Source organism: Eschrichtius robustus, chromosome 13 (genome assembly GCF_028021215.1).
Source record: "Eschrichtius robustus isolate mEscRob2 chromosome 13, mEscRob2.pri, whole genome shotgun sequence".
Taxonomy (NCBI): domain Eukaryota; kingdom Metazoa; phylum Chordata; class Mammalia; order Artiodactyla; family Eschrichtiidae; genus Eschrichtius; species Eschrichtius robustus.
This window is the reverse complement of record NC_090836.1, coordinates 61,603,968-61,617,954: the sequence shown is the minus strand read 5'-3', so window position 1 is coordinate 61,617,954 and position 13,987 is coordinate 61,603,968.

Below are 13,987 nucleotides of genomic sequence, written 5' to 3'. Positions count from 1 at the left end.
AATCCCAGTAAGAAGCAAAAGGTGTATAAACCACAAAATGCAGATGATGGTGAAATGAGGCTTTCAAAGTGCTACAATACTGAGTAATTCTGACAGTACAGAGAAGGCTGAGCTGTTCATCACTCATTTTTATATGTGACACTCAGCATGCACACCTATTTAATATATATGATTCACAGTGTATATCCTTTCTTGTTAATTAGAATGACATATTATAAATTAGAGTGGATGGAAAGTATGCTGATTAAAACGTATCCAAGAAAATCTGTGTATAAACAATTTTATAAGAAGCCACACATATCATCAAATTATATTTTGAGTTAGTAATTTGAATTTAATTATTAAATGGAACTCAATTTATGAAATTTTCTCAAGTTAAGGTTTTCTCAAGATAAGGCTTTCTTTTTCCTATGATTATGATGACAATGCTTTTCTAGCTCTTTACAAAAAAAAACTGTGAATGGATAAGAGGTCAGAAAACAGGTCAAACATCTATTAATCAAAATGTATATCAGAAAATCTTTGACTATTACCTTAATGACATGAAAGTTAATTATAATTTAAGCATTTGGGGGATACTAATTTACTACCATTATTTTACTTGTCATAGAATAAAAAGAAAAAATGTATTATTTTCTTTTGTATTCTATTAATAGGTCATAACTTTTCTCCATTTATATTGAAAAAAATATTGTGGAACTTAGAGAATTACAGAAGTCACTTGTAGTGATAAAAGAAAAAAAAAAATTTCTCCTAATAGATATTGGCTTAAATGTCAGATATGCTTCTGTGCATGAAACATACACAATATTCTGGAAACAGTAGACAAAGGAATGCCAATTTTTTTTTTTATTGAGATATAATTGACATATTATACAATATAACACATTATATAACATTATATTAGTTTCAGATATACAATATAATGATTCAATATATGTATATATCATGAAATGATCACCACAATAAAAGTCTAATTAACATTCATCACTACTCAGTTAACAATTTTTTTCTCTTGTGATGAAAACTAAAGTCACCATGCTGTATATTACACCACAAGGACTTATTTATTTTGACCACCTTCACCCACTTCACCATGGATAAAAATGACCAAATTTCTTTTTTGCTGACATTGAACTTCAGAGTTATTCAACATAACTTTCAAAATTAAATATTCTAAAATCCATTCATGTTTTTGTTTGTGTGACTTGGTTTATTGCTTAGAGATGTAAATATACTTTTTTTTAAGTATAGAATGAAAATTGGATCCATTTTCAAAATAATGTGCTCTTTAAAATAGACTTCCTCAATTATTATCAGGAAAATCATAGGTTAAATCTAAAACACACTAGATAATCAAACATAATTTAAAGACAAGTCAAAACATTAAGACAGAAAGCAAACAGAACTCAAGGTATCCAAAACTCATAGTTAATTTAATAATCTATTCTTGAAGACTTATTGACTTGCCCCTTAAGGGTACACAGCAAATAAAATTATAATATTAATGTAAGAGTAACAAAAACTAGCACCATAGGTTATTTCTATCTTGATCATATTAATATATTTTTTTTCTCAAAAGCTTTTGTATGTACTCCTTTCTTTCCATTACAATACTAGGTCTGCATTATCTCTTACATATATTATTGCAACAATTTTTAAAATAATATTTATGCTTAAAATTAGTTAACATGTATCCATAATCCTATAAAACCAATATTTATACCTACAAGTGTAGTATATATAAATTACTATTTAACTTTTATATCAGGTAACATTGTTTTGGATAACTTTGAAGTCCCTATATAGATTTTAATGGCTTTCTGTAGTTTGCAAACTGAGGTTCAGTCCTCTATTTCCTCCCTCCTAATATTCATTCCCCAGTCTTTTTTTAAAAACTTATTTCCCTACATGAATAAGTCACTCAAGAGCTTACCAGAGTCCCTGGAATAACTCTAAGGAAAACCTTCTCAAACTGGCTTCATCTTAATACTTTAACATGATGGCTATCAGCTCCAACCAATGAAATTTTCATAAAAAGAATCTTTTACTATTTAATCTAATAGCTAACTCTAAACTTTATATTGTAACAAGACAATATCCTTCTTTCCATCTATCTAAGGCTTACCTTATAAGGCCAAGTCTAAAGCATATTCTTCTATTGAAATTTTGGATTTAGCATGTACTCACTGAACTCACTTTTTTCTGATCTCTCCTAGGATTTATAACGATACTTTATATTTTCTCAATTATACTTTGTTTTAAATTCTTGGATTGTTTCCAATGTATGTGTATGTTGTCTCCTAAAAAAAAAAAAAATCTAAATCTTTAAATCAAAGGCCATGATATGTGAGAGGACTCTGGGAAGATAACAAAGTAGTTAGTACCAGGAATCTGTTTCCCCACCCAGATAACAATTACACTGGTAGAATCTGTCTGATGTAACTATTTTGGAACTATGGAGGCTATTGAAGACTTGCAACTTACAGGGGAAGGACTGGATGATAAATTATGGTTACTTTTGGTAAATTTCAGTTCTTAGCTCCTCAGCAGTTACCCATCTCCCACCCCTCAGCCCCGTGGCAGGGAGCTATGTATGTGTTTTGCAGTAGCTTGCACACAGTCTTGCCAGAGGCAGGGTAGGCAATAAGGATCCTATCTTCCAAATATCAAGGATCTGGGTTCCAGTCACCTATTTCTGCTTCTGGGCAGAAAGACACAGACAGAGGCAGTCAGCCATTGTTGATGCATCTCCCTTCATTGTTGTAATCCCCTCCACCTCTGGTTGAAGTGACTTCTAGGGGATTTTAAAGGGCAGGTACCTTTCTCTTTCCCCTCCTTCATTTTTCTCTTTTTCCCCTTTTTGGAGCCAGATATTAAAGACTAGGACATTCAATAGTAACCACATATACAAGGAAATTAGAATGCTATCACATATGTACAGGGAAAGACACAGGCTCCAAAAAAAAAAAAAAAAAACATGAAAAGAGCTTATTCACACTTTGGGATGCTACTTAGCACAGAGATAGCCTACAGCAATCAAAAAGACAAAACACAACAAAAAACCCTGCAAACCTTAGGGAAGGGGGGAGAACCTGATTTTTAGAATGACCACATTATTAGATTCAACTATCCAATTTTCAACAAAAACAAAAAAGATCACAAGGCACAAAAAGAAACAGGAACACATGGCCCATTTAAAGGAAAAAATAAATAAATAAACCAACAGAAAATGTCCCTGAAAAAGACCTGGAGCTGAATTTAATAATAGAAATGAAAAGTTCACTGGAGGGATTCAAAGGGAGATTTGAGTAGGCAGAAGAGTCTGCAAACTTGAAGATAAAACAATTGAAATTATTGAGTGAGAAACAAAAAGACAAAAGATTAAAGAAAAGTGACCAGAGCCTCAGGGACCTGTGGGATATCATCTAGTGGACTAATTTATGCACTGTTTCAGTCTCAGGAGAAGAGCAAGAAAAGGGGCAGAGAATATTTAAAGAAATAATGACCAAAAAATTTCCAAACTTGATGAAGGCATGAATATTAACATCCACTAAGCTCAACAAACTCCAAGTAGAATGAACTCAAAGAGATTCACACTGAGATACATTATAATCAAACTACTGAAAGCCAAATGCAAACAAAGCCTTGAAAGCAGCAAGAGAAAAGTGACTCATCACATGCAAGGGATCCTCAATAAGATTATCAGCAGATTTCTCATCAGAAGCTTTGAAAGCAAGTAGTTAGTGGACTGATATATTTAAAGTCCTAAAAGAAAAAAAGAAACTGTCCAACAAGAATCCTGTATCCAGAAAAACTGTCCTTCAAAAGTGAGGAGGAAATTAAGACATATCCAGATAAACAAAATCTGAGGGAATTTGTTACCACTAGACCTGCCCTGCAAAAAAATGTTAAAGGGAATCTTGCAGGTTGGGGTGAAAGGACATAGACAGTAATTTGGAGCTATTTGAAAAAATAAAGATTACAGTAAAGGTAAATACATGGGCAATTATAAAAGCTAGTATTATTGTAACTTTGGTTTGTAGCTCCTTTTGTTTTCTATATAACTTAACAGACTAATGCATTAAAAAACAAGTATTAGTTTATATTTATGTACATATAATATATAAAAACGTAATTTTGTGACATCAACAACTGAAAAGAATGGGACTAGAGCTGTAAAGTAGCAGAGTTTTTGTAAGTTATTAAAGTTAAGATGGTATTCAGATTAGAGTGCTATAACTTTAGGATGTTAAATGTAATGCCCTTAGTAACCACAAAGAAAATAGCTGTACAATATACACAAAGGGGAATGGGAATGGATTAAAATATTTCAGTTTGAAAAGTCAACAATAAAGAAGTAATGCAGGAAATGAGGGGCAAAAAAGCAAAAAGGCATATTAAAAACAAATAGAAAAAATGATGGAAGGAAGTAATTTCTTCCTTATCCTTATCAGTAATCATTTTAAAAGTTGGATTAAATTCTCCAATCAAATGATGGAGATTGTATATATACATACATATATATTATATTTGTACAAAAGATTCACTTTAGATCCAAAGACGTTAACAGGTTGAAAGTAAAAGAATGGAAAATTATATTCCATGCAAATAGTAACCAGAAGAGAGCAAGAGTGGCAGCTATACTAATATCAGACAAAAGAGGCTTTAAATCAACAAAGGTTACAAGAGACAAAGAAGGACAATATATATTAAGAAAAGTTTAAATATAGCAAGAAAATATAACAATGTTTTAAGTATTTAGATACCTAATAACAGACTAGCAAAATATATGAAACAAAAATTTATAGAATTAAAGGGGGAAATAGCTTACAATAATAGTTGGACACTTTAAACCCCACTGTCAATAATGGATAGAACATCCAGACAGAAGATAAGTACGGAAGTAGAGGACTTTAAATAATAAACCAATTAGGTCTAACATATACAGAACACTCGACCTAATAACAGCAGCATACACACTCGTCCTAAGTGCACATGGTACTGGAATAAAGACAGATATATAGACCAATGGAGTAGAATAGAGAGCATAGAAATAAGCTTTCACTAATGTGGTCAAATGATTTTTGAGAAAGAGTTTCGAGACTATTCAATGGGGAAAAGATAGTCTTCTTGACGTATGGTTCTGGGAAAACTGGATATCCACATGAAAAAAAAATGCAGTTAAACTCTTACATAACACCATATACAAAAATTAGAAAAATGGATTAAAGACCTATGTGTACAACCTAAAATTATAAAACACAGTAGTAAACATAGGGTAAAAGCTTCACAACTTGACATTTGATTTGGCAGTTTCGGGGGGGTATTACAACAAAGGCATAGGGAAAAAAATAGACAAATTGGACTTCAAGAAAAATTTATTGTGCATCAAAGGACAATATCAAACAATGAAAAGCAACCCACAGAATGCAAGAAAATGTTTGCAAATCCTATATGTAAAGATAGATTAATATCTAGTATATATAGGGAATGCCTAAGACTAAACAAAGAAAAAAAACTCGGTTAAGAAAAAGCAAGTTATTTGAATAGACATTTCTACAAAGAAGATATATATATATATATAGATAATAGATACATGAGAAGATGTTGAACATCACTAACCATTAAGGAGATGCAAATCAAAAGTACCACAAGATACCACCTCATACCCATTAGAATGGCTACTTTAAACACATACACACACAAACACACACAAAACAAAATGACAAGTGTTGGTGAGAATGTGAAAAAATTGGAATCCATGTGCACTGTTGGTGGGAATGCAAAATGTTAGAACCACTATGGAAAACATGGCAGTTTCTCAAAAAGTTAAAAATAGAATTTCTATATGATCCAGCAATTTCACTTCTGAGTATATACTGAAAAAGCTTGAAAGCAAAGTCTTGAAGAGATATTTATACACCCATGTTCATCACAGTATTATTCACAACTGCTAAAATGTGGAAATAGTCCAAGTGTCCTTTGACAGAAGGGATAAGCAAGATGTGGTATATACATACAATGGAATATTGTTCAGCCTTAAAAATGAAGGAAATTCTGACATACACTACAACATTGATGAATCTTGAGAACATCATACTAAGTGAAATAGGCCAATCACTAGAAGGCAAATACTAAAGGATTACATTTATATAAGGTACTTTGAATAGTCAAAATCACAGAGACAGAAAGTAGAATGGTGGTTGTCAGAAACTGCGGGGAGGGGAGAACAGGGATTTACTATTTAATGGGTATGGAGTTTCAGTTTTGCAAGATGGAAAGAGTTGTGGAAATGGATAGTAGTGATGGTGACACAACATGAATTTACTTAATACCACTGACTGAATTGTACACTTAAAACTGGTTAAAATGGTAAATTTTATGTTATATATTTTGCCACTATAAAAATTGGAAAAAAAGGTCATGATGTGATTCTTGTTTAGATACACAATACATTAGAGTCAACATATTGATCATCTACAATTATGTATAGCACATATAATTACCAGGCTTGTAGACTTGTTCCCAGCTGCTACAGGTATTGGTTTCCAACACCTCACAGGTACTACATTTTCTGGAGAATTTTCCCTGGCCAAACAGGAGCTGCTCAATTGCTCAACTGGGGGACTATCTGCCCAGTTACCCTTAGAAGACCATAACCAGTGACTTTCTCACATGGTGACACTGAAGGCTGGCTTTCTTGTCTCAAAGTGGAAACAACTCTTTGGTTCAATTAGTGCTGCAGATATCTTCATGGGATCTTGTAGAAGCAAGTCTGCAGCCCAAAACAACACTCCTGCTTGGATTTTCCCTGTGGTTTATGCTTCTGCCCTCACTCTCTTTCTCCTGAAAGTGCTCTTAAATAAGTCACTTGCCCAGGTATCACCTCTGATTCTAGGGAATCAAACCTAAACAGTAGCAAAAGTAGCATGTGTAAGTTATTCAATAAAAACACTCTAAAAACTCAGGATCATCAAGTGAGAGAACATTCAAGACCTCTATAATGTAACAGCTCTCATTTTCAGCATAAGCATGATCTTAAGGCTCAAATTTTGATAATATGGTCAATGCTTTAGAAGTTCATGTATAAAATTATTAACTTTGAGACTATTGTTGGTAATATTGCAGGTCTGGAAAAGCAGATTGAAACTATTCATAAAATCTTGCCTATTACAGAAAACAAATCCAGATAGATGTCACAGGAGATAGCCATGAACTGGATATTCAATGTATTAATTTTATTATGTATAGGTTGGCTGAAAAAGTAAACTAAAAAAGCCTCATGAGCATATGAGAACATCAGGGCATCTCTCACAATGGTGAATGGTGTATTGCTGAAAGATGACTGCATAGCTATTTCCAATAACCTTTGACAAAAAGTATTAAACAGAATACATCATGACTACTTGAGCTCATGAAATGATGTAAAAGAAGAACAATGGGCAACAGCATTTTGGCAAGCAACCAAGAAAGAAATGGATGAAAAAGTAGCTTCTTCTCTGCTATGCCAGCTCTTATGGCATGAAAATATGAAAGAGATACTAATGAGAAGACCAGCAGCTGTCATACTTGGGAACAAGTTGGCACACACACACACACACACACACAAAACAGTTATCAGAGACTTGAAATTGCTGTTTCATGGTCTGGAACCACCAACATAAGAAGAGGTGAGAATGAAACACAACATAGTAAGCATTCATAAAGGTTTAATATTGACAAGTATAAGAATGAGAAGTATAATTTTTAACAAAATATACTGTTTAGGTGTATAAAATAATTTTGAAATTTGCCTAATTTATATGTTAATTTATATAGAAAATTTAGATAACTTACTCAGAGTACCCACTGAGAGGAAATGTTTGCTAACTTTAAGTTCTTCAAATTAATTAACTACATGTATATTTATTGTGTTAAATGATCTGCCAATGACAAGTTGGATCCTGATAAACTATTGAGGATCACATAAAAAGTATTAAAAATTAACTGAAATAATTATTGTCCCTTAAAAAAGAGTACATTTACAAATGTTAAAAGTCTTAAACATAGCAGATTAAATCAAATAACAAACCCTCAAAAACATCTGTGATAAATTTAGGCTGTGATTACCTTGACAAGATGTCTAGAAAAGTGATTTCTTCATTTTGCTTACCTTTTGTAAAAAACTAACAGCGATGTGGTTTTGAAAGGTCTACATTTTTCTTCTTGAGTAAATAGTTCGTATCTGATCTTTTATACACATATCTGTGAACAGTCTGATTTATCTGCACATAAATTATAAAGAGCACTGTATATGTTACATATTGATATTTGCATCACATTTGTGGGGTTAATTTGCTCATCAACATAAAATCAATGTTTACTTTTCACCCACGTTATTGCTAATAAACTTTCAAATGAAGCGCATAAATGGTATTAAAACCCATTGTCATCACAATTCAAGCCATATACACCATAGAATTTTGGACAATGTTTATTAACTCTTGTGACATAGTGATTCACTGTTTACTATACCTTTTGAGACTACGAATACTATCACTAAAACAAATAATGCTTATAAACCTATTTATAAGCCAAAGAAACAACAAATTAAATATGTGAAATAGAATATAAACCATAAGTAAAAAATACTATACAATTCATTTGTGATTCCTTTTATTACACAAAGTTTTGATAAGGATATTATATTCATTCCAAACTCTCCTAAAATCTACTAGTGCCAAGCATAGTTACATTACACATATCATACTATAGGATCCATTATAATAGTACTTAAGTTGATCTTGATTTGTGTACCACATCTTACATCTGATTCTGGGCAAATCACACAATATTTGTTTTCTCAGTGATAATACTTGAAATTATTTCTTATATTCTCTTTCACAAGGCTGTCATAAACATAAATGTTTAAAGCACTATGAACATGAAATATTTCATTAGCTTTGTTAAGAATCCACAAATTTTAGCTAAATACATAATGATGCTCAATGATAAACTAATTACATGAAAAACAAATGACCAAGATGATGGACAAGCTTAGCCTTTATGTTTCTCTCCATCTTACTAATCTTTATCTCCCAGAGGATAGTTGCTATTTGGAATATGAAACAGAATGGTTTATTTCTAACCATCTTTCCAAGTTCTAGTATGTTCTCATTAGAAACCATGTGCCACTAAAGTCCTTGGAAAGAAAGAAGGAAGGAAGGAAGGAAAGAAGGAAGAGAGAAAGGGAGGAAGGAAGGAAGGAAGAAAAAGAGAAAAAGACACTACACTGAGAGAAAAACATCTATCACATAAGCTACCATCTGAAGAATGTAAACTCCGTGAAGGCAGAGATGTTTAAATATTTTGCTTATTTCTGTAATCAGAGAATGTAAAAATAGGTGGGCATATAGTAGGGTATAAAAAGAATATTTGTTGCATAAATAAATCACTTGATTATATTTGGATTATATCTAAGAAGTATCTTAAATAGGTAAATTATAGAGACAGAAAGTATATTAGAACTACCAGGAGTTACTAAGAGGGAAATGGGAAGTTATTGCTCAATTGATACAGAGTTTCTTTTTCATGTGATGAGAATGTTTTGGAAATAGATAGTGGTGGTGGTTGTATACCTTGTGAATGTGATTAATACCACAGAACTGTACATGCAAAAATGGTAACAATGGCAAATTTTGTTATATATTTTACTGTAATAAAACATTCTTCAAAATTATAACTCTAATCCAGAAAAATCCACGGACTTAGAATAAGAAGATAAAATCACTCAGACCCAAGAGAAAGTAAGCATTTATGATTCTGAAGAGTGAAAATACAAAAAGACCCCAAATAGCCAAAGCAATCTTGAGAAAGAAAAACGGAGCTGGAGGCATCAGGCTCCCTGACTTCAGACTATAATACGAAGCTACAGTAAGCAAGACAGTACGGTACTAGCACAAAAACAGAAATATAGATCAATGGAACAGGATAGAAAGCCCAGAGGTAAACCCACGCACACATGGTCACCTTATCTTTGACAAAGGAGGCAAGGATATACAATGGAGAAGACAGCCTCTTCAATAAGTGGTGCTGGGAAAACTGGACAGCTACATGTAAAAGAATGAAATTAGAGCACTCCCTAACACCATACACAAAAATAAACACAAAATGGATTAAAGACCTAAATGTAAGGCCAGACACTATAAAACTCTTAGAAGAAAACATAGGCAGAACACTCTTTGACATAAATTGCAGCAAGATCCTTTTTGACCCACTTCCTAGAGTAATTAAAATAAAAACAAAAATAAATAAATGGGGCCTAATTAAAATTAAAAGCTTGCAAAGCACAGCAAAGGAAACTATAAACAAGATGAAAAGACAACCCTCGGAATGGGAGAAAATATTTGCAAATGAAGCAACTGACAAAGGATTAATCTCCAAAATATAGAAGCAGCTCATGCAGCTCAATATCAGAAAAAGACAATCCAATCAAAAATGGGCAGAAGACCTAAATAGACATTTCTGCAAAGAAGACATGCAGATGGTCAAGAGGCACATGAAAAGATGCTCAACATCACTGATTATTAGAGAAATGCAAATCAAAACCACAATGAGGTATCACCTCACACCGGTCAGAATGACCATCATCAAAAAATCAACAAACAATAAATGCTGGAGAGGGTGTGGAGAAAAGGGAACCCTCTTGCACTGTTGGTGGGAATGTAAATTGATACAGCCACTTTGGAGAACAGTATGGAGGCTCCTCAAAAACTAAAAATAGAACTACCATATGGCCCAGCAATCCCACTAGTGGGCATATACCCTGAGAAAAACATAATTCAAAAAGATACATGTCCCAGTGTTCATTGCATTGGGACATGTCCTGACTATTTACAATAGCCAGGACATGGAAGCAACTTAATGTCCATTGACAGATGAATGGATAAAGAAGTGGCACATATATACAATGGAATATTACTCAGCCATAAAAAGGAACAACATTGGGTCATTTGTAGTGATGTGGATGAAACTAGAGTCTGTCATACAGAGTGAAGTAAGTCAGAAAGAGAAAAATAAATATCGTATATTAACGCATATGTTTGGAATCTAGCAAAATGGTAATGATGGCCTATTTACAGGACAGGAAAAGAGATGCAGATGTAAAGAACTGACTTTTGGACATGGGGGGAAGGGGGTGGTGGGATGAACTGAGAGAGTAGCACTGACATATATGCACTACGATGTGTAAAATAGATAGCTAGAGGGAAGCTGCTGTATAGCACAGGGTGCTCAGCTTGGTGCTCTGTGACGACCTTGAGGGGTGGGATGGGGGTGTGGGAGGAAGGCTCAAGAGGGAGGGGATATGGGGATATATGTATACATATAGCTGATTCACTTTGTTCTACAGCAGAAACTAACACAAAAGTGTAAAGCAATTATATTCCAATAAAAAAATTTTTTTAATCTATATTTTGAAATACACTATTGGTAAATATATGTTTTTCAAGAAAAACTTTAAATAATATAAAATGAACAGACCTGAAGTGGATAATTGATAAGTTTTTACAAAGAAACACATTTATAAAGCCATCATCCCTGCCAAGATATAGAACATTACCATCACCTCAGTAAAGTTTTCTCTTCCAAGGGTGTGCTGGAGACAGCTTATAAAAACTTGCAAGTGGAAATTGATATATTTTCAGGAATTTTTGTGAGCTGGTTATTAAACACAGGTCTTATTAAAAAGCAAGTTATTTGAACTTAAATTATATCAAAACGGTTAATGTATAATGCAAAAACAGGTCTTAAGTATTTATTATATTTTAGTGGTGTGCTCTTGAGATTGTCTATTTCTTCTGCATGGCAGAAATATTATATTGTATGTTACTATACATTCCTGACTGTGTACTCAATGACTACAAGATAGTAGTTTGAAATAGGCAAACTCAGTATTTACAACATGGAAATCATAATTTTTTAAAATTAGGACTTTTTTCCCCAAAGAAAGATTCTTAAACATATTCCGGCAAATCACTGCTCACCTGTCCCAGACAACCACTGTTTTTCATTTCTAAACCATAGCTTAATTTTGCCCGTTCTTGGATTTTGCATGAATAGAATCATAAATATTATTCTGTTTTGTACCTGGCTTCTTATGTTTAATGTTTTTGAGATTTTTTTTCTAATGTTTCTGCATATATGAGTAGCCTGTTCTTTCTAATTGCTGAGTAATGTGCCATTGTAGGAATATACTACAATTTGTTTATCCAGGCTTCTTCAGACAATATTTTGAGTTATCTGTAATTTTGGGTTGTTTTGAATTAAGCTGCTAAAAGCATTCCTGTACAGTCTTCAGTGGATATACTCATTCTTATTTCTCTTAAGTAAATATCTACAGGTGGAATTTATGAATCATGGGTAGGTGTATATTTAACTATTTAAGAAACTGCCAGGTTTGCAATGAGTGTATACCATTTCACACTGCCACCAGAAATGTATGGGAGAGTTCCAGTAGCTCTGCTTCTTCACTAACATTTAGTATTGTCGATCTTTCAAGTTTCAGCAATTCTAGAGGATATGAAATGATCTCATTGTAATTTTAATTTGATGATTAATAATGTTGAACATCTTTCATGTGCTTATGAGCCATCTGTTTATCTTCACTTGTGAAGTGTCTGCTCAGGTCTCTTGTCCAACTATTTTTAAATTAAGTTGTCTTTTTACTATTGCTTTGTGATCTTTATATTGTTGATACAAGACCTTTATCAAATACATGTATTATAAATATTTTCTCTATGGCCTTTTTTTGAAGTATGGTTGATTTACAATGTTGTGTTAGTCTCAGGTATACAGCAAAGTGATACAGTTATACATATGTATATTCTTTTTCATATTCTTTTCCATTATGAATTATTAGAAGATATTGAATATAGTTTCCTGTGCTATACGGTAGGGCCTTGCTGTTTATATATTTTGTATATCATAGTTTGTTTCTATGGCCTTTTTTTAAAGGTGTGTTTTGATAACCAGAAGTTTTAATTTTGATGAATTCTATCAATATTTTTTTCTTTCATAGTTAGCATGTTTTGGTTCTCTCTATGAAATTCTCTTCTACCCCAAGGTTATTAAGAAGTATTTCTGTGTCTTCTTCTAGAAGTTTTCTTGTTTTACCTTTTACATTAAGTCTATATTTCATTCTACATAAATTTTTACATAACACTTGATGAAGGTGTTGAGGTTATTTTTTTTCCATGTGGCTATCCAGCAGGTCTAAAACCACTTTTTGAAAAATATTCTTCTTTCTCTATTGAATTGGCTTGGTATCTTCATCAAAAAACAATTGATCTTATATATGTTCCTGTAACTTATTTGTTTCATTGATTTTTTTTTCCATCCATACTCCAAAAACACAGTCTTGATCACTGTAACTTCACTGTAAAAAATATTATGATTTGAAATCATGTGGTGTTAGTCTTTCAACGTTTTTCCTCAAAATTATTTTTGGCTATTTAAAATATTTTAAATTTCCATAAACATTTTGGTCTCAACTCATCAACTATTACAAGAAATAATGTAGGAATTTTAACTTGAAATGCATTTAATCTTTTAAGATCAATTGAAATCTTAGCAACATTAAGTTGTTTAATTGATGTGCATGATACTACTCTCATTTATTTAGATCATCTTTAATTTCTTGTAGCAATCTCTTATAGTTTCCCATGTAGAAATTTTATACATCTTTTGCTAAATTTATACTTATTCATCATGGATTTTGATGCATCTGTTAATGGATTTAAACATTTTATAATTGCTATCAATATACAAAACTACAATTAATTTTAATATATTGATCTGTGGTCTTGCTATACTTCCATATTAGTTCTAGTAGTTCATTTGTAAATTCCTTGGGATTGTCTATGTAAGCAATTGTGTCATTTGGGAATAAGAATATTTACTTCTTCCTTTTCAATCCGTATGCTTATTCTTTCTTTTTCTCCCTTTA